Here is a 22,001-nt window from a genome sequence, read left to right as displayed (position 1 = left end):
GCCCTGTTTAAGTCTTGTTTTCTATTTCTGTGTCCGCGCATTATGCACCTATTCCCTTGTAAATATGTATTGAATAAAACTGCACTGTAGAGTGTTTCTCTGGTCTAAATGTGATGTTAATGAACTTTAAGGACATTTAGGGATGATCAAATGAAGCAGGAAAAGGCATTATATGATAAGAAGCACACTAGTTGGATATACAAGCACATTTAATTCATCCTGGCAACCTTCCTAAACTCTAAAGATTGGACAAAACCATTGAGGCATTCTAAGCTCGAGTCATACCATAACGATTGTCAGCTACTTCTTCAGCTAAGACATTCATAAACAAAGATATACCTGTTTATTTATGGCTTACTGAAATGGAGGGACAAAAGGGAAATAAAGCTGATTTAGGTATTAAATGACAAAGATTATGCCAGGTTTAGACAGAAATATCTACGGTGGATTATAGTTGACTTGATCTGTCTACTAAGGATGAATAACTCCTTTAAACCACCTCAGCTCTCATTCACTATTATAAAATAACACACATCATATGAAGAACATTGGACATTTGGCTCAAAACTGATCAAGTAATAGCCAAACATCAGCGTGCGGTTTCCCCTCCCAAACAATACCAGATCCTTTAGGTCTAGTAGGAATGTTAGGAGGTACCCCATTTAAAAAAAAAAACAAAACAAAAAAACGTGGGGTTCCCCCTTAAAGTCATAGTGGGCCCTTATGGTCTGGTAGGAATTTTAAGGAGGAACCCCACCCCCAAAAGTGGGGAGAAAAAAATTAGGTCCTCCCTAAAATTTCATACCATGCCCCTGATCCGAGCACAGGCCTGGCAGGGCAGGAAAGGGGAGGGAACGAGCGAGCCACATGCCCTCTCAACACTGGGAGGGTGCTTTTCCTGGGTCACCCCTGGAAAAGCACCTTGTCCCCGTGTGGATGGGGACAAGAGCCTCTTCCCTACAAGCCCTGGGACGTTGTTTGTGGGGGTGCGACCAGGGGGCTTATTCACATCAGGGTACCCCTTTATTAAAGGGGCACCCAGATGCACCCACCCCCGTAAATAAGTAAGGGGTACCTTTACTTGTACCCCTTTACTTGTACCCCTACCCGTTCACTAAAGGGTTTAAAAAACTGAAATTAAAAAAACAGACTTTTGGAAAAAAAATCCTTTAGTTTTAAAAAAACACAACAAAGGATTTAAAAGGATGTAAAAAAATATATAAAATAATGGATCCACCGACGTAATTCAGGGTCAATCACGACGTCCATGACCACGATGACTCGCTGAAATAAAAAATAAAATAAGGAAAAATAAACAAATAACAAAAAACGACGACCGCCATCCTGTCAGCTCGTGACGTACTCCCACAGCAGAATGGGATTTTGACAGCTGCCAGCAGCATATAAACAATTGGGCAGAGCTAGCAGCGACAGCTAGCTCCGCCCAGCTGTGTGCAGTTTTACGTCATCTGACAGGTGAGCCATGATTGGGCACAGTCATCATGATTTTACCCAATCATGGCCCTCACAGTTATCTGTGCCCTGATTGGCAAAGTCTTGCACCTGACCTGTGGTTGAGCGGGCGAACAGCCCGTCAAATGCCCTGATAGTTCGTGTGTTCGGCGAACACACAAACTAGCAATGTTCGACTCGTACATCCAACCCATCCCTACTTAGCAATCTGGGACGCTCTGGGCAGCAGCCCGTCAAGCTAATAGTAACCAGTCACGTCACTAGCTGCCAGGACTGGGCGGGGAGGACAGCCTCACTCAAATATAGTCTCAGGCGGCAAAAAGGCTAAGGACAACACTGCGTGGAGAAGTAAAACTTTGGAGCAGCGCGAGGGGAAGGGGTGGGGAACTTAAAAAGATAACTCTACAAGTATTTGTATCCTTTAATATACACATTTAATACACAAATACCAAAATATTGTTATTCTGTGATATATTGCTTCCAAATATTCCACTTTCATCAATGCATTTTCTGTTAATATACTGTGAGGGGAATTGATCAAAACTGGGGCAGCTGTGTATGGCAACCAATCAGCTTCTCTCTTTCATTTTCAAATCTTAACTGAACAAACTGAAGAGAGAAGCTGATTGGTTGCTGATCGGCAACTGCTCTAGATTGTCTCCAGTTTTGATAAATTCACCACTGCATCTTAAGCAGCTTTTTAGAAACCATCATGAAATTTATATTCAGTGGTCTTATGGCATTAAAATTGTCTCTTGTCATTATGTATGGTTTTGTTTTAACATATTTATTTTTCGGCATTTATATCATAAAACGAATGTCACCATATATGTGCTTTGCATTTTCTGCATCACTTATACAATATCTGCCTCATAAAGGACCACAGACAGAATCCTTATCACATTTAATGATTCAATTGTTATTTTTATAGCTAGCCAATAAAATGCACCACATCTATTACATCTGTGTCTGTCTCTTCCACAGAGAGCAAAACATTTAATCGATAATTTGATTCACTTCAAGCAAGTTGGTTTTCTTTTTCAGTAGTTATTATTAGAGAGAGTTATAACATTACCAATGAGACCATAATGACCTCTGAGGAGAAGCCTACACTGCCCCCTGCTGGTACAGTGAGGAATTGCCATCTTCCTCATTTATTTCTCCAGGTCAGCCTGACCTCTAAATAACCTTTAGCTTGACCTGCCGCTGGTCACTCTCACCAGGCACATTTGTTTATCTTCAGCCTCAAGGCTCCGGGCCGCAGTTTTCATCTCTAACCTTTATGTCCCTTCCATTCTAGTCACCAGCCAGAGATTAAAAGTATGTTAGGCTTAGTTGTGTTTGCCAGGTCTCACATATAATATAACCTCCATAAAGAACACTGCTTTACAATTCCTTTTGTTGGTATGTGGGCTGTTTACTTTCTCCTTCTGGCAACCCTTTTAATGGCCCAGCGCCAATTACAGCATAGTTTAGACATGCAATAAAAGTAAAAGGAGCTGAAAACCTGACTTTTACAATAACCTATGGGTGCATTTGTTGGCATCATAAAAGAAGAATTTCTTCTAGCTTAATCCTCAGTGACAAATCAAGCAGAGTGATGTCCATCAAGGCCTTCCGTACAATCAACACAGTACTTTAGCAATTTAGAATTGTTTTCTTCAAATTATGTACTGTGTGTTACCCTTATAATATATACAAAAAATAATTACCATACCTTTCAACTTTCTAAGATGGGAAAGTAAAACACTTTTGATAGTTAAATAATACATTTTATAGAGATCTATATACCAGACCAAAAAGAGGGACAACTAAGGAAAAAAGTGGGACAGAGGGATTTAATTCCAATGGAGGTACAGTCCCTTCAAATGAGGGAAAGTTGGGAGTAGTGATATAAAGTACCAGGACCTGCCATTGACTCATAAAACTGGTCTAAATGGCAGAATCATTACATGCCGTTGATTCTCTTTTCAACTAGAGCAGCACCAATACACAGAGATTTTCCAACTAGCTAAGCAATCGTGTGCAATAACAATCTCATCCAATGTAGTCATGCACAGCCACCAGTGGCCCGTAAATATGCTGATCAAAAAGTTAATCTAGAGCGGAAAAAACGATTCTAGGGTTGCGTTATTTGGGTTCCCTGTTGTACATTAATTCTAGTATGTACTTCCACTACCAACACACTCCTGATGCTGGTCACTAGTGACAATACAACTTACTGCACAGGGTGCATATACCTGCAGTTACCCCAAATCATTGTACAATAAAGTAACCACTATTGTGACCATGATAATGCGAGACTGAAAAAATGCTTTCCACTTGTCTTTCCCCAGAAACATCTGCAAAATTAATAAATAACCATGTGCAGTCAAATAAGCCAGAGTGGGACAATGCCAGTGAAGCAGCCTCAGATTATTATAAAAGAATGCAAATATATGCACTCTGGTACTGTATTAAATGAGTTAGTTGGTAAATTGTAGTGTTTGTTTCTTATCAGACAGCTAAGCCAGGCCTGGAAGAGAATGGCTGCTATTTCATGGAATGTTTGCAACATCCCATCAGAGTGCAGAGGAACCTTTATCTGCTTTGCGCCTAAATAAACTTTATTGTCCGTTCAGTGATATGGCTCCCTTAGAATCACTGTTTCAATTCATCACTGTCGCCTTTGCTAATGTGAGTGCAGTGACAGCTCATGACTGTTAAGTAGTAACGGTGTGCATAATGTTAGAACAAGACAAATAAACCAGGTGAACTATGAACTTCTGAGACTGAGACCTCTGAGTTCTGAGACCACGGAAAACAATTCTTCAATCACTCATGAGAGAGTAGGAAGATCTAATAAAGACCAATGTGCATTAAAAGGTATTACAGTGCATCTATATGACATTATTCATTTAGATGTATTCTCCCTATTCAATATCAATACTATTAGGCCTCGTATATGCATGCTTCCGGTGTACAGAAGCAGTGTATGTAGCAAGCTGTTACAAAACTTTCAGCAAGCTTCACAAGGCTTTCGTAAAGCCTTCAAAGCACTCTTAGGCCCTAGTTGGAGGATGTTAAAGGAGAACTATGAGGTGAGTGCTTTTCACTCACCTCATAGTTCTAGCCGACCTGTGACAATGAGACTGTCACAGGTCGGCTCAGTAGATCGGGAGGTGAGCGAACACATAACGGCGTTCGCTCACCTGTCGATCCTGCCACGGCTCCCTGTCGTGACAGGGGAGGGGCTGGATATCCCCCCTCCCCGTTCCGATCCGCCAGCGCTGACTGGCGGAACGGACGGGGGAGGGGGCGGGTACAGCTGGCTCTGCCTTTAGATAGGCAGAGCCAGCTGTCAGTCACGAAGCTGCGCGGATTACAGCAAAATTGTCGGGATCCGCTGCAGCGTCTCAGTATACCGCGAGCAGCTGATCGCGGTATACTGCGGCGTCTCAGTATATCGCGAGCTACAGCTTGCGGTATACTGAGCCCAGGGTGACGGGAGGACGCTAGTTTGTGTCCTCCCGTTACCCTAAGGAGAACTATGGGGAAAAGACTTAACCCCATAGTACTACTTTAAACGCAGATCAAGATTGGATTACTCACTGTCACTCTCAGCTAACAGCTGACACTCTAACACTCACCGTTAGATGTGCATTCACGTCTGTTAAAGAACTCCAGGGAAAAAAAAGTATTTAAAATTTGCTGGCCTACAAGGGGATAAATGCAACGAGGTGTATGCCACCTCCTGGAGCACTCTCTTGTATGTACAATTTACTTTCACTATACATTGGCACTTCCACAGGAGAGACCCGGCTCTCCTGCACAGCAACTGCACTGCCTGCCCCTCCTGTCTCAAGTCAAAAGTCACAAGTAAGACAGAAGGCAGCACTCACTACATAAAAGGGATTTGTTTCAAGTAAGCTTTGATTGCATCAAAAACAATTATTTTAATACTATTTTAACTTCTTGTATGCCACCAGATTTTAAATACTTTTTTTGTCCTGGAGTTCTTCCTTAAGTGGAGCTGAAGGGTGCATCGAAGGTTTTAAGAGAGTTGCATGCTGAAAGCTTTGCAAATGTTCTGTAAGAGCTTTCTGTACACACTGCACGTATACAAGCTGCAGTCCCCATGTGCTTTCATACCTCCCTAAAGTTCTTGTGGTCAAGGATGAACACTTAGGGGAAGATTTATAAATTATGCGGTCCGACATACACTGGCCGAATGCTCTACACACAGCATTCTCGCCACTAGATAGGACTTGGCTACGCTCTTCAGCTCTATCCAATGGTTAGAATACCGTGCAAACAGCATTCGTCCAGCATATGTTGGGGTGCATCATTCATAAATCATCCCCTTACAGTGTATTCTAAACACAATAAATGTAATATATTGCAGCTTATCAGGTTTGATTACCATTTCACTTCCTGACCCCACAACAGCAAGTCAGGGAAAATATCTCCAAAGTGAAGAAATCCTCTAGTAGATATCTGGCACCATCCAAAGATGTCTGTTTTATACCTGTCCTGGTGACAACTTAACATTTTGAATTTTCCCTCATTTTCATTCACAGTGACAATGGTGACCAAGACAAACAGAGAAGGTTAATATACCCAGAGACAACATGGGCAGCAATAAAACCCGGTCAGGGTTGCTAACCTTTCTCTAGTCTATCCAAAACTTTAACAAAAATAAATAAATATTTAGGTTTCAAATTTAGTTTGGATTTCCTCATTCTTCTGGGATGAGGAACACTCAGCTCACCTTTTGCTTGTCGGGTGACAAGGGTCTGATTATTTTCAGGCTGATGCTAAAATTTCCTTCTGCAAACCCAATTTTGGTCAGTCTGGTGCACATGTAGAACTTCTATGGCTATATTGTACTACAAGCAGAGGCCATTTTCTTTCACTGGGCTCAATTCACTAAGCGTTGTTACATGCAATATTTTTGGTACAAGAAAAGGGTCAATTAATAAAATCAAAAATTATGAATTTGTGGTAAATACTGCAGAAACTGTAAAACATTTGCTAAATATTGCAATAAAAATGTAATATAAAATTAAAGTCAATTCACAAAAAAGTATGCAGTTATTAGCACATGGCTGTGACAGTTTGGTATTTGTAGCTTGTCAGTTTGCGGGAGTGTGTAGTGTTCATAACCCCCAATTTGAGGCAATGGAAGTATTTTTAGAACACATTGCTGGAATATAAGGTCATCCAAAGGAGGATATTGAGAAGAAGTAGAGTTGTGGGGTGGTTAGCACTTCTGCCATGGAGCACTAGGGGTTCCTGGTTTGAATCCCAGCCAGGACACATGGAGTTTCTATGTTCTCCTTGTGCTTGCGTGGGTTTCCTTCCACACTCCAAAGACCTGCTGATAGTTAACTGGCTCCTGTCTAAATTGGCCCTAGTGTGCGAGAATTAATTCATAAGAGATAGGGACCTTGTAAGCGTGTAAGCTCCTTGAGGGCAGGAACTGATATGAATGTGGAGAATGTAAAATGCTGTGTAGATTGTCGGTTCTATATAAATACCTGTAATTGATTTTGCAAAGATACTTTCATTTGCACACCATGCTACATGACTTCTTTGAAGCGGAGTCCCTTGAAAAGTTCCGTTTAACAAAGACTTAATAGCTAGTTGTGTTGTTCTGGCACCAAGGCATGCTATACTGGCGATGTCAAAGTTACTGACGACTTCCGGTTCCGGCGCCCAATGCGATAGAAGTGTGCAGCACCGCTCCGTCCCGTTATAGACTCGAACACACCGACCGGCCATCTATCTCACCGCTATTCGCATAAACAAACCGGAATACTACCCCCACAGATATGGACAAGTTTATATCTCGTCCGAACCAGCCGAAATGAGCTATATTAACACCGACGGCGGAAGATCCGGACCCATCCAAGATGGCGGATGAGGACGACATGCTGATTTCGTCTGGCGGCGCTGCTGAAGGTGAACCCCCGCAAACCCACTCACTCAACCCTGACCACCAGGGCATAGCTATGGCGGTAGCAGCATACCTAAAAGCCGACATGAAAGATATAGTGAGGGATCCTCCACCCGCTTGAAAGGGACTACACCCATTTCTCACACGCGCACGGAACGATGTCTCGCCTGGACTTTTTTCTACTTTCACCAACTCTTATGGACAAGATTAATGACATCCACATCAGGGACATGGTTGTTTCGGACCACTCCCCGGTACTCCTATCACTGCAGGACCTTTCCATTCCGAGATCTCCTGTCACGTGGAGGTTTCCCACTTACCTATACCAAGACGACTCCTTCCGAGCTGAACTAAAAACATGGTGGCTAGACTATGTAGCCCATAATTCTATCCACCTCGCTAACCCCATTCTATTCTGGGAAGCAGCCAAAGCCGTACTGCGCGGTAGGATCCTGGCATATGTTTCTTCCCGCAAGAAGAAGACATGCCAACAGTATACTACCTCCTGCTCCGAAGCTAGGGAAGCTTATGTGGCATATAAGCGATCCCTATCTGATCCGGATAGGGCCAACTGGATACAGGCTAAGCAGAGATGTGACCACTGGCTTCTCCAATACGATCAACTCATTCGCTCTTATAAGACGGTAGAATTATTCAGATTCGGAAACAAATCGGGTAAGCTTATGGCCAATTTGGTGAGAGGTACTCTACCTACTTCGCACATACTTAAGCTAGCAGACAGCTCGGGCATAATACACACCGACCCAGGAACCATTTCTGACTTGTTCTGCAACTACTATATGTCACTTTACAGTAACGAGCATTGTGCTACAGTGCTGGACATCTCACTGGAAGATACTTTTGATAGCATATTACGGGGGTGGCAACACATTAGAAAACACATCATCAGTGAATCGTGGAGGGAGGTCCAATTTAAATTACTACATCGAGCTTACTATGCCTTTAACTATGTTCCAGCTTCTGCATCGTCGGACTGGCTACAACATTGCCCCAAATGTAACATGTACCACCCAGACTTTGTACACTTGATCTGGTCCTGCCCCCTGATCCAAACACTCTGGTTTCAGACGATACAGTACATGAACTCCCTGTCAGGTAAAACACGGGCCCTACAACCCATACTGTGCCTACTACATGACATACCCCCTGGGTCATCTTCCCCTACCCCACCCATCTCGCGCTGGGAACACCTTTGCATATTAGCCTCTAAAAAAACCACTCTCACTAAATGGCTCCTGCCAACAGCCCCAACGATAGAAGATCTGCGAAACACACTACGCAAGCTTATGCTCCTGGACAAGGCTGACACTCATAATGAGGAGAAACGTATAGAACGTTTCTTCTCCACGTGGTCCCCCTTCCTCATTGAGTCTTTCCCCCCCGACCAACTTCGCGATATCACGGTGGGGTTTCAAACATCATCATGGTATCTCAATGCCAAACTCTCACACACCTTGGGAGCCCTAGATGTACTCTAGACCCACCCGAAAAGGTTTCTGGGTCCCCGTTCGAGTGATAACTACCCTTGGTGCCCTTCCAACCACTTAGCTGATTTTCGAATTCCTACCCATACAAGACTGCATGTCACCCCTTGACGTTCAATTAGTCCCACGAGACACTGAAATTGGTGTACTCCGATTTATATGGAATATCTGCTGAACTAAGTACTGGCAATATTGTTGCTCATGTTTTTTTTTTTTTCCCTTTAACACTGCAGGTAGTGTTCTTAATTTACTTTCTCGTTGTTTTGCTATGTTATGTATTATCCTGTTTTGAGAGGTGGCCTTGAATCCTATGCTTAGTATTGTCATTGCATATGCGCCATAGGGATGTACAATACTTTGATCATACCGACTCATGCTTTAACAATTGTTCTGCATCTGCTTACAAACCTGACTGTTTACTCTTTGATGTGTATGTACATTCATTATTATGATAGGGTACCCTCATACTTTATTGTTATGTATTATTTAATAATTCAATAAAAATTACATGCTCAAAAAAAAACTTACTGACATTGCTGCACTCTTTGGGAAGGCATCATATCAAATGTTGTCAGACAAAGTTGTGGGAATTTTACTGCTCTCATTCTCACGAGTTCTTATAAGTATAATAGGTGGGTTCTGTGTAATTTCTCCTAAATACATTTACATGCCGTCTTCAAGGCAAGAGTGTGACCAAATTATAAGTGTTTTTTACACATTTGTGGGTATTCCCAATGTTATGGGTGCCATTGACTGCACCCATGTGCCTTTTTTCCACTATCAGTAAAGGCGCACACCTGTCACAATCAGAAAGGTTACTTTTTTCTCAACATTCAATTAATATATCATACCCAAATGGAACATTATTCGCTGGAAGTGACCACAAGGAGAAAAAAAAAAGAAATATGAGATAAATACAATATATTTCTAAAATAATAATACTACTACTAATAATAAACATATTTCTAAATAAAATGCATTTCTAAACATGCATCACATTCATTAATTAACGAATGTATTTTTGTGACTTGAATGCTTTTTTTTTTTTAAATAATACATTATTATTTTACTGCTAAACTTCATGCGATATTTACCTCTTAGTGAATTGAGCCCACTGTGTTATTAAACAGGGAAGGGGGGTTGAAATACGCAGCGTTGTTCTATAAAAGTGACTGACATTGAAACAAGTCGTGTCATAATTTTATAGACAGATAATGTACCTTGCAACACAATTGTTGGCGGATGCCCAGGCACCCAGCTAACACAAGCCGAAATCTTGCACAGGAAGTGGAGTGATGCTCTGGCATACAGCTAGGCTGGAATTCATTACAAAAGACTTGTCACCTGTGGTTTTGTTATTGAAAGTTATTAGGTGTGACAGCGGTTAAACAGATTTTATTTATACACAAGGATATAAATTAAGCCTCTCAGCACCTAGCACACTGGCTTTATTGTTAGACCAACATGAATGCTAAACTCTGCTAGAGCAACAACTTGGCAATGGAAGCTACTGGATCCTGTGGCAGTATTACTAAAGTGAAAGGAAAGATTAGCAGCCTCTTTACCTTGCCCTAACATAACAGGTGAGACTTAACTCAGTAATATGGCAGCTTGCAATTAAAATATTAGACGTGAATGCTGTCATTGTTGTGACAATGCGGCAGCCATCTTGAATAGGACAGCAATAAAAATGCTCTTTGAGAAAAGATTAGCTTCTTGCACAAATAGGGATTTGTTTTTGGACTAGTATTGAAAAAGGTAAGAAGTGATTAATTTTACTATGATGAGGTGTTTATAAGTACCATATTTTGCTGAAATAGTATCTTAAAGTGAACCTGTTCTTTACCCATGCATGGAAAAGCACAGGTTTATTCTGATAGTGGCCTCACCAGCAGCTTATACTTACCAACCCCCCAGCCACCTGAACGCCAGATACCATGGAAACTAAATAAAAGTTGCTGGTGGGGCCATCTTAAAATGATAATGTTGCTTTGCACTGCATGGGGCTGCTGAAGGATGTCATACAGTCATACTTCAACACCCTGCATTTTGTGAGGCAGAGATCAGTAGAGCAGTAACCAGTAGTGCCTCTGCTATACAAAGAGATGTACTGAAGGTAAAAGAGAGGTCATTGAGAAGTAGTGTGTAGCAGCAGCTCTAAATGCAACAATGTTCTCATGATTTGAGATCTGACTGGTAGGGATGATGTTCAGGTTCACCACTACCATGCGTTCTCAGTGAATCCTGCATGTTCAAGGTTCACAGACCCGGCAAACTGTTGTGCATTTGAACTTAGGTCAGCTGGCTTAAAAGGGCCAGTAAGGGGACGTTTGGATAAGCCAGCCCCCTCACTCTAAAAGGGTGAGATCACAGCAGCCATATTGCCAATGTGTTTTAGCTGGGATAAGGAAAACATAGGGAATACTGCTAAGTGTATGGGGAGAGATTAGTGTAAGGGTTGTACACACTGGCAGGTCTATTTAGGTAAATGTAAAAACTCTTATTGAATGTCCTAAAGGTAGCAAAATGATGTGTTTCTTGGAGAATTTGGGGGTTAGGGAGGAAATCATTTTGACCTTTTTTTCTTCCTTTGTTACATCTTAGTGCTGCCGATGTCCACATCCACTATAGTGATAACAGGCTGCATGTGTTTTTTCACAGGGCATACAGTATCTTCTAACTGTTGCAGGCAGCAATTATTTTTTTGCAGGTCTTTTTCTTTAAATAAAAATGTAAGTGTCACTCTGTTAAAAGCACCAATAGTTAAATCACTTGCAAATGGGATTTTAAAATAAAGCTGTGGCTAAAAAGAAAAAAAATACCTCAACCCTGGCTTCCAACCTTTCCAGGAGACATGACGCGTGATGTCACTGTGCTTCACTGCTGCTTGCTGGGATAGCTGGATGCTCAATATTTCATAATATAAGAGAGGAACAGAGAGTTCTCACCCCATCCTGCACAGTGCCCAAACAAGGACCTTTATATCAATATCACTAGCTATTATTTTCATGATGACTTTGGGTTAAAATAAAAATAGGCTATATGCAGGACTGTGTACGGATTTTTTTTTATAAATAAATCAGACCGCTAGGGATGTTATTAGCTAGCTCTTCAAATGTCAACACTAGCTACTTCTTCTATTAACTATTACTTTTTTTTTAGATTGCATCTTTCAACTGGAGGTGATTATAGTGTATCAAGCATTTGTTGGTAAAGGTCCATTCAAGAGCTGCATTTTTTCACCCTAGGACAGAAAGTGTGTTACTGGCAGGTATTGGGACACCTCTCCAAATCATTGGATTCAGGTGTTCCGTAAAATGTCCTTGCTACTAAATATTCTGCAGTCAACTGTTAGTGGTATTATAACAAAGTAAAAGTAACTGGGAACAACAGCAACTCAGCCACGAAGTGGTAGGCCACGTAAAATGACAAAGCGGGGTCAGCGCATGCTGAAGCGCACAGTGCGCATCAGTCGCCAACTGTCTGCAGAGTCAATAGCTACAGACCTCCAAAATTGGCAAACAACAGGGCATAGAGAGCTTTATGGAATGGGTTTCTGAGGCCGAGCAGCTGCATCCAAGCCTTACATCACCAAGTCCAATGCAAAGCGTCGGATGCAGTGGTGTAAAGCACGCTGCCTTTGGACTCTAGAGAAGTGGAGACGTGGTCTCTGGAGTGACAAATCACGCTTCTCTTTCTGGCAATCCGATGGGCGTGTCTGGATTTGGCGGTTGTGAGAACGGTACTTGCCTGGCTGCATTGTGCCAAGTGTAAAGTTTGGTGGAGGGGGGATTATGGTGTGGGGTTGTTTTTCAGGGGTTGGGCTTGACCCCTTAGTTCCAGTGAAGAGAACTCTTAAGGCATCAGCATATCAAGACATTTTGGACAATTTCATGCTCCCAACTTTGTGGGAACAGTTTGGGGATGGCCCCTTCCTGTTCCAACATGACTGCGCACCAGTACAAAAAGCAAGGTCCATAAAAGACATGGATGAGCGAGTTTGGGGTGGAGGAACTTGACTGGCCTGCACACAGTCCTGACCTCAACCCGATAGAACACCTTTGGGATGAATTAGAGCTTAGACTGTGAGCCAGACCTTCTCGTCCAATATCAGTACCTGACCTCACAAATGTGCATATGGAAGGATGGTCAAACATTCCCATAGACACACTCCTAAACCTTGTGGACGGCCTTCCCAGAAGAGTTGAAGCTGTTATAGCTGCAAAGGGTGGGCCAACTCAATATGGAACCCTACGGACTAAGACTGAGACGCCATTAATGTGCGTGTAAAGGCAGACGCCCAAATACTTTTGGAAATACAGTGTGCATATATATATATATAACCAATAATATATATTATTAATATATCAATGGCCATAGAAATCATATACAACTGGGTTATACTTTCACACAGGACAAGACACAGGAACAGTAGCATTCATATACAACTGGCATATCCAAAAGCAGTCCAACTGAGGGGTGAGTAACCTCTACAGGGAAATGCAACAAAGTGGAATGAGCCACAAACCAGGAAAGAACATGCTCATAAGGATATAGTCCCAAAATATACAATATTAAAGGAAGGGCATAAGCCTGACAAACCTTTGCCTGTAGAGTAGTAAAAGGGAAACCAAGATATTATAAAGAGCTGATAAGAAGAGATCCATAATTTGAATGAAAATTATTATTTTATTGATCACAAATGCATAAAAACGGCCATATTAAAATTCATATAGATGTGGCATGATTGAAAGATAGCCCCACAGAACACTCATTCCATAATCAAGGCATATCATGTAACCAAAACATGATCAATATATTCAAAACCTGCGGACCTGATTAGAATATTAACCATTTCATCGCTGATGATAGTAAAAAAACAATTATCATATATAATAGAAATATAAACCAGCCTTAAACTAGCCTTAGCAGGAAACAGTATGGCTCCATATGAGGTAGGCAAGATGCGCAGGCATTTGAGTGTGATGTTATATCATATTAGGTAATTTCTATGTGGACATAAAACTGATGTCATTTTTTAAATTGATTAGATTGCCTCCTTGTCCTGATGAAGCGCTCTATGCGTGAAACCCGTAGAATTACTATCCACTCTACTGTTTCTAGCTAAGGCTATCTACCTACATGAATTTGGACTGGTTTATATTTCTATTTATTATATAGTATAATTGTTTTGTGCTATCATTATCAGCGATGAAATGGTTAATATTCTAATCAGGTCCGCAGGTTTTGAATATATTGATCATGTTTTGGTTACATGATATGCCTTAATTATGGAATGAGTGGTCTGTGAGGCTATCTTTCAATCATGTCACATCTATATGAATTTTAATATGGCAGTTTTTATGGATTTGTAATCAATAAAATAATTTTTATTCAAATTATCTTGTGGTTCATTGGACTTGTCATATGGTGCCATTAAAGCCCTACTTTTTCTATAATCTTTTTTTAACTGATTGGTATACTACAACAAACAGCAGAATCCAAGAGGATGGATTTCTTCCAGAGGATCACACAAAAAAACTGGATCCCCAGTGTTGCAAACATTTCACAGTAGAAATGAGAGCACTAAAGTGTAGAAGAAATAGAACGAGAGACAGAGTTTTAAAGTAATGGGCAGTTAGAACTATTCTGGATTAGAAAAGACTCTGAGGTAGAAGTACTACCAGAGTAGAAGAGGCAAGCATAAGGGTGCTTAAAAACAGCAACTTTCAAGAGACTCAATAAACATACCAGCAAAATCGCGCTAATCAAGTGGAAATGCTATTATTTACAGAGAGGGTAACTGGCTATGAGTTCTGCGACTAGATAGGGGGGAAGACTCAGAACATCTTTGAGAAATAGGGACAATAGATGAGAAGGATAGAGAGAGTTTTGTCTCATAAAAAGATCTCATGTGTGGGACAGTGATGTGCGGTACCTATGGCTCCGAGTGAGGCAATCCCCAGCCTCGCCCCCACCACGTTCCGCCCCTGCCCACTGAAGCTCCACCCCCAAGCTAGTGTGAAGGAGAAAGGGAGGAGCCTCCCTGTACTTCACTTGCTCGTCACTGCTGAGGCATCAAGATCGATGGCCTCAGTGGTTTGTTTGTTTTTTTGATTGGACAGCTTGGACCAATGGCGCTTTGCCATTGGTCCAAGCCATCCACAGAGCTCACGCCTCTAACAAAGAGTAGAGGCTGCGACAGCTCTTGCCTCACTAGTTAGGTTACACAAGCAGAGGGGAAGCCCGCTGCTGTGTAACCTAACTACCTGTCAAAAACCGGATGCAGCACTGTCTGTAATTAATAAGCAGCGCTCCTTCCATGACAGGTTACACAGCGGGGAGGCTTTCCCTGCTGTGTAACCTGTAACAAGTTGATCTGAATGCAGAAAATGCTGTCAGCTTCAGGCTTGAAGCTGACAGCTTTTTCCTCCATAATACTAGGTGAGGCTCTGCCTCACCTGCCTCCCCTGACCGCACGTCCCTGGTGTGGGAGCAAGCTGGGGGCTGGGGCATACCCCTACCTATATATGATAAGTGCAAAAGACTTCCTTAAATGTATGTTCAGCATTCCGAGCACATAGCCAAAGTGCTCTACACATAAGGACAGACATCATTGTCACGTGAGACACTAATTTAGATGCATCTAAAAGGTCCATAGAGCAGAAGTGAAGGGAATGAAGCAATTGTTTTACAAGCTGCAGACTGATGGGGTCCTAATCAGAATAGGAAGAGTCATAAAAGTTGTAATCCAGTCAGACATGGTTTCACAATTTAAAACTGCTGCCAGAAAAGGACTGAAAGTGATACCAGTTGGATGAAACTGGGTTGTAAGCAGGTATTTTGGCCAAAAGTTTGTGCAACTAAAACCTCTGATTTTAACGCATACTGTTGACAGGGCAATTTGTTTGGTTGCAGGCTGGCTGGCAGGTGAAGCTGGGGATTTTTTGTGTTTTGTATTGTTGTAAGCCTTCCCAATGTGCTCCCTGCCAAACAGGCTGGTTATAGATTCATGCAGGTACCATTTTTTTTTCTAGTTTGACTATTTTTGGTTGTGGGGACGCACTGGGGTCCCAGCGTGCATTCTAGATTGCTGGGCCCCCAGTGCGTCCCAGCACCTTATTAGGAGGAGTTGGCTACCTCCAGGTACACCTGCATGCAATTTATCGACTGCATTAATATACTCACACTTGGAGACTCGTATACATAGAGTTAGGACCACACCTTGCAGAGGTGCCTTGGCGCGGCAGTGTGGCTTCTACATATTTTTGGCCAAAAGTTTGTGCAACTAAAACCCCTGATTTTAACGCATACTGTTGACAGGGCAATTTTTTTGGTTGCGGGCTAGCTGGCAGGTGAAGCTGGGGATTTGTTGTGTTTTGTATAGGTATTCTAACTGGGCGTCAATAAGGTCCCTAAAAGTAAAGATTTATTTGACAAAAACAATATGGTGCCTACTCAATTCAAGGACTGAAAGGTCCAAGGAGGGTTGTTTGCATAGGAAAAATCCACATGAGCCACTAAAGGCCATAGGGGAATAAGATTTTTCTAGATTTCAGACAAGCCAAGGTCAGTAACAGCTGGACAGCAGGATACCAAACCAGGAGACATAAGCAGAGTCGGCGGGGGCACAGGCTGAGGTCAGTAATAACCAGGCAGTAAGGTACAGACCAGATGGCAGAAGTCAGAATCCGATAGGCAGTCTGAGGTCACAACGGGCAGGCAGAGATCCAAAGGCAGTTCAGAAGGCAAGCAGGGTCATACACAGGTAGGTCAAATAAGCAGGTAAGGTCGCTGGTAATCAGGAACCAGCTGAAGACCACTTACCAATCTGTCAAACTACCATTTATATACCGTTAAATATGGGTGGAACATGAAACATGGTCAGAAATGTAAACCTAGCCTTTAAAGACTGGAAAGTTCCACAATGCAGAGCCTATTGCCCAAAGAGCACTATCACAATGTGTTTGTGCAATTCTCTATGCTGCTAATGACGTCAGCCTTGAGGACTTGCCGGATGATGGTGTTGCAACTTTATGAAGAAGTTGTGAGGCAAATCCTACTGTTCCTACTTCCTAACTCTGCTCTTTAATGAGTGGAAGCGGCAGGGAGCTGCCTTGATACACCGGCAGCAGGATGAAGCGAGACGGCTGACTGTTAGCCTGCATTTGTTATATGTATACATTGAAGGAGGTAAATTTGTCCCCCCTTCCTTTTCTATATAAGGGTGGACTTATGGAACAGTTCATGTAGGATTTAATCCCCGTCATCTGATCTAATCAATTTGCATTGAGAATTGATGAAGGCTTGTTATGACTTTTGCATTTGATATGACTTTATGGGATATCATTCCTTTTCCCATTTTTCCAACATAGAGGTGAACGTTGCTGTTGTTTTGTGGTAAATAGGATGATATGGATGTTAGTGTGATATGGATACTATTTGAATGTAGCCTTTACATTGGGAATTCTTTCCTTTCAGCCTAAAGCACAAGGAATTTCTTGCTATCTATCCTTAAGAGGCTTGTTCTCTTTGGGCTGCTCGCTATGTGGTTGGGTCCGTCTATCCCCCATATGTGACACCAATGGTTTCATGCTCTACCCGTACATGTCCACTGATTGTTTCCTAATGTGGTAGGTGCCGCTAAAATAACCACGTTAAAATGAATATTTTATTGATTATTGTTTTGGGATGGTTACTTATTTTTTGTTTATGGCTATCTCAGATTTCCTCCTATACTGAGTTCCTGAAGAAGGGCATCAAGCGTGAGAGCTTATACCACTCCAGTTACCAACAAAGAGAAGAATCAACATCTTGACAGACACTATGTGGTCAACTCCATTAATCTGTTGGAGTAAAATTGTGGGGTGCTATTTGGAGGTTTATTCCAATGTATCAAAAACAATCGGAATATGAATGTTATACTGTTACATTTTCCATATTTTTTTATGACCAATTTTAATCATGTTCTAATAAAAACACTTTTTATACAATTATGAAGTAAAGATCCGTTTTGGCTTTGTCATTTAGCACCTTAAAAGCCCCACCTATTATCTTTTGTCGTATTTTAATAAGTGGAAGGGAAAATATGAATAAATAAAGCCATTGCACACACTTACTCTTTAACCCTAACACACGGGTTTAAACTTTAGCTTCATTAATCTTTTATTGTAGAACTACAAACCTCAGTCCTCCTATAAGGTTTTAACAGTGGTGAAACTCTGGGATTTGTGACTGCATTAGACATACGGGGTTAATTTCAGTCTGTAGCAGAAGTTCAGAGGACAATAAATCTACACTGCTAAGATAGATAAGTAAATGCTTCTTACTGCATAGACGGGAATCATTGACTAGAGGATCCTGAGGCCTGACTTCAGTCCTTCTATACTGGAAACGTCACAGTTTAGTTTTTCTAATCAGTCCCCTAATGGGGCCCCCTCCTACCCCAGGCCCCATAGGAGCCTTGTGATCTGTTATGGTTATTGTTCTGCCACTGTGTACACTACAGATCAACGATTCTGGATGTCATACATACTCTATTGTTTGAAATATCTTTCCTAAAAGAATAAACATGCAAGTGTCGCTTTTTTAAAGTCTGTTATAGTGTACGTTGGGGCAAAATAATCAAAAGATTTTCTGTACTTGAAGTCTTTTTAGGGACTGTGTCGATGGGCTTCGGGCTTGAGGGCATCACTTTGAGACAGTTCTGAGATCATGCAGAATTCATTTACAAGTTTATGTGATCTGCAGTTGAACTCTTTCTTACCTGCATTTGACCTGCTTCAAGCGAGTTTTGCATTCCCATTGACTTGCATAGGAATGCAAATCACAAATGGCAAGAACAAAATCCTACTGACACAGTACTACATATGAAATGAAATGTTTTACTTCAAACATAGTTCATTTGCTGGCAAGAAGTATGCTAAATGAAGGAGAGAGCAGATTAACAGAGAGATGAGCTCATCACTATACTGCTACTCCTGGGGAGGGTCCAAAGCAGCCTGAACTCAGAGGAAGATGATGGACATCTGACTGAGAATATCTAGTGGCAGAAAAAAGCACTGCACTGAGTGAGAAATCTCTGGTTTGAAAGCGAATATTGCAGAACAAGTATTTCACCTTTTAATAATCTATTCATTTTTAGATTGAATTTTTTGTCTGGTTATCACAGGAATAAACATTACATCACTTCCGCGCATACAAAATCAAAACAATGGCAAAGCCAACTAAAAAAATGTTTCAAAGCGCTTATGGGAAGTTTGTCTACTCAATGGTGGCACATTCGATTGCAATTGGGAAAGATCTCACTCCTGAAAATGTTAGCACGAAATTCTACCAGTGTATGGCAAGCTTCAATCACTTTGGTAAAATAAGAGGGTCAATTTTAGTGGCACAATTTGCTGTTGTGTGATGTTCTTTTTTTTGTTAAGAAAACTAAAAACCTTATCCCTGCACAAAATGTCAGCTGTGCTGCACGTGACAAGAGAAGATACATTAGTAAAAAAAAAAAAAAAAAAAGCATGCAGGTCATTTATCTTCAGTTAAAAGAATGGAAAAATCAATACTCCAGGGTCCAGGATTTGTGGAACTTTTTTCATGGTGCCTGTGAGAAATACACCAGTGACCTCTAATGAAGTTAATGGTTAACATGTTTATTTTACTGAATTAGCACTGAATTTAACTCGATCAATACTTAAGTCACAAAGTGTACTCTATTGAACGTTAGGGAGAATCTCATATAACTGAAAGAAAATATATAACCTAACTTTAAAAAAGCCATATATGGCTGAAATTTTTAGCATTGCAAAGGTCAGTGGATGAACAGTCAACTCTGTAAATGCAATGGTTGCTTTGATTAAAGAAGCACTATCACTGCATCACAGTTTACATAGTTCGTTTTCATATCAGTATTACCAAATCAATTAAAGTCTTTTACTTTTTCTTATCTGAAAAAAGTATCTTTATCCTACCACAAATAAAAAATGCTGCTGTTTTGCAGCCACCCTAGGCAACCTAAATCACGTCTACCCATCTTTACTGCAGTGAGACTAGTGTTTACATAGCACAATAGCACAAGATAAAATTCAGATAGCTCAAGCTTGAACGCAAGAAGCTACTGCTGAGCTATCTTACCCCGATGGGAATCGTTTGTCATGTCCTATGTGTTTATTGGTAAGACAAATAGGCTGTATAAAGTATATATTTAGTAAAACAGGATTTTTGTGCTTACCATAAAATCCTTTTCTCGGAATTTATCAAGCAATCAAGGATCAGAATTTAAGAACATTGGGTTTCACTGCTGCCTTTAGGAGGAATTAAACACTGAGAAACAAAAAAGCCATTGGCCAGTAAAAGCAGGTGTAATTTATTAACACAAAGGAGTGGGACTTATAAGAAAGGACAAACTCTGAAGGCTGCCTGCAGCTTAAAAAGCTGCCCAAAAGGACCTTACTGTATGTCCAAAGCCTACATCTGCATATACTTTAAGTATAGTTCCACTTTTGCAGTCAAATTTGAGAATCCCCCATTCTATGTTTGTTATGTGTTCCCATTCACACAGCATATTTTCGATACATCTTTGGTGAAGGGCTTTTTGCAGATTCCAAGCTACCATGAGCAATTTGAAAGTGAAACTTGGGGTCAAACAGAGTCAGACTGAGCTTCTTCTGATTAACATACAATCTAGTATACAACTAATAATGAAATCTGCCAGCTACAGACATGGTTAATCAGAGTATACATAGCTTCACACAGCCCACTTCTTAATTACATAGGGGGGAAGCTAGGTAGGATTTGTAAGCAAGTCTAAAGCACTTAAAAACATGTTTTACTCATTTTTTTAGATATGAAATGTTTATTACAGGTATTTTTATAGCGCTATTAATTTACACAGTGGTTTACATACTATTCATTCATATGAATCCCTGCCCTCAAGGAGCTTACAGTCTAAGGTCCCTATCTCACATGCACTCATAGGCACACTAGGGCCAATTTATACAGGAACCAATTAACCTACCAGCATGTCTTTGGAGTGTAAATGTGAATTGGAACATATAACAAAGATAAGGTAGGTGTTATTCCAAAATTCGGTTGCAAAAGTGGAAATGCACTTTAAACCTCCACAACTGTTCACGTAAGTTGTGAGCAGAAGACTAGGTGGAGGCCTTGCAAATCTAGGTTACAGGCTTGATGGCAAAAAGGCCAGGAAATACTCACAGATCTTGTGGAGTGTGCCTTGACTGAAAAAGGTGGAACCTAATTTTAAATTGGTAGGCTTGAAAAATGATCTGCCTGAGTTACCGATATATGGTGGAGCGGGAAACAGGCTGTCCTTTAGGGAGCCCTATTGGGATGCCAAAGAAGGAGTCAGTTTGTCTAAGGGAAGACATAGCTTCAAAGTAGGCCCAAACAGCTCTAACTACATCAAGCAATGGAGAGATATCTCTTTAGGATGAACTGGAATAGGACAGAGTTAGAACAATGTCCTGGTATGAGTGGAAATCAGAGGCCACCTTAGGAGGAAAGTAGGCTCTGGGCCTTATGACAACCTTATCCTTGTGAAGTATAGCAAACGGTTCTTTACAAGACAAGACATGATAGGTTCAAAAGGATAGTTTTTAAGAGCTGAGAGAACCAGGTTAAGTTCTCACAGGAGGATGTACAAGTAGACCTTTGTGCACTACACCCTGTGCAAAAGGCTAAGATGAGGGAGTATGAAGCAATTGATCTTTGGAACAAAATTGCTACAGCTGAAATTTGTTCCTTAATGGAGCTCAAAGCCAACTGCTGATGCAGTTGTAGAAAGGTCATTATTTGTTCTACAGATAATTTCTTGTGATGAAATTTCCATGTGCGATGGTCGACCTTGTGTGATGCCGATTTCCTAGCTTACAGGAGTGTAGGAATGACCAGTGTGGTGCCATGAGAATCACCTGAATTCCCCCTCTCTTGATCCTGTGAAGCAGACAGTGAAAGAGCTTCATAAAAGAAAACGCATAAATCAGATTGTACTGATCCCACAGAGCCACCAGGGCATCCACTAATTCTGCTGGTGGATGTAAGTTGTTGAATCTGGAAGCTAGATC

This window comes from Nanorana parkeri, unplaced genomic scaffold, assembly GCF_000935625.1.
Source record: "Nanorana parkeri isolate BGI_ZX_2015 unplaced genomic scaffold, ASM93562v1 scaffold1828, whole genome shotgun sequence".
NCBI classification, from domain to species: domain Eukaryota; kingdom Metazoa; phylum Chordata; class Amphibia; order Anura; family Dicroglossidae; genus Nanorana; species Nanorana parkeri.
This window is presented reverse-complemented; position numbering follows the sequence as displayed.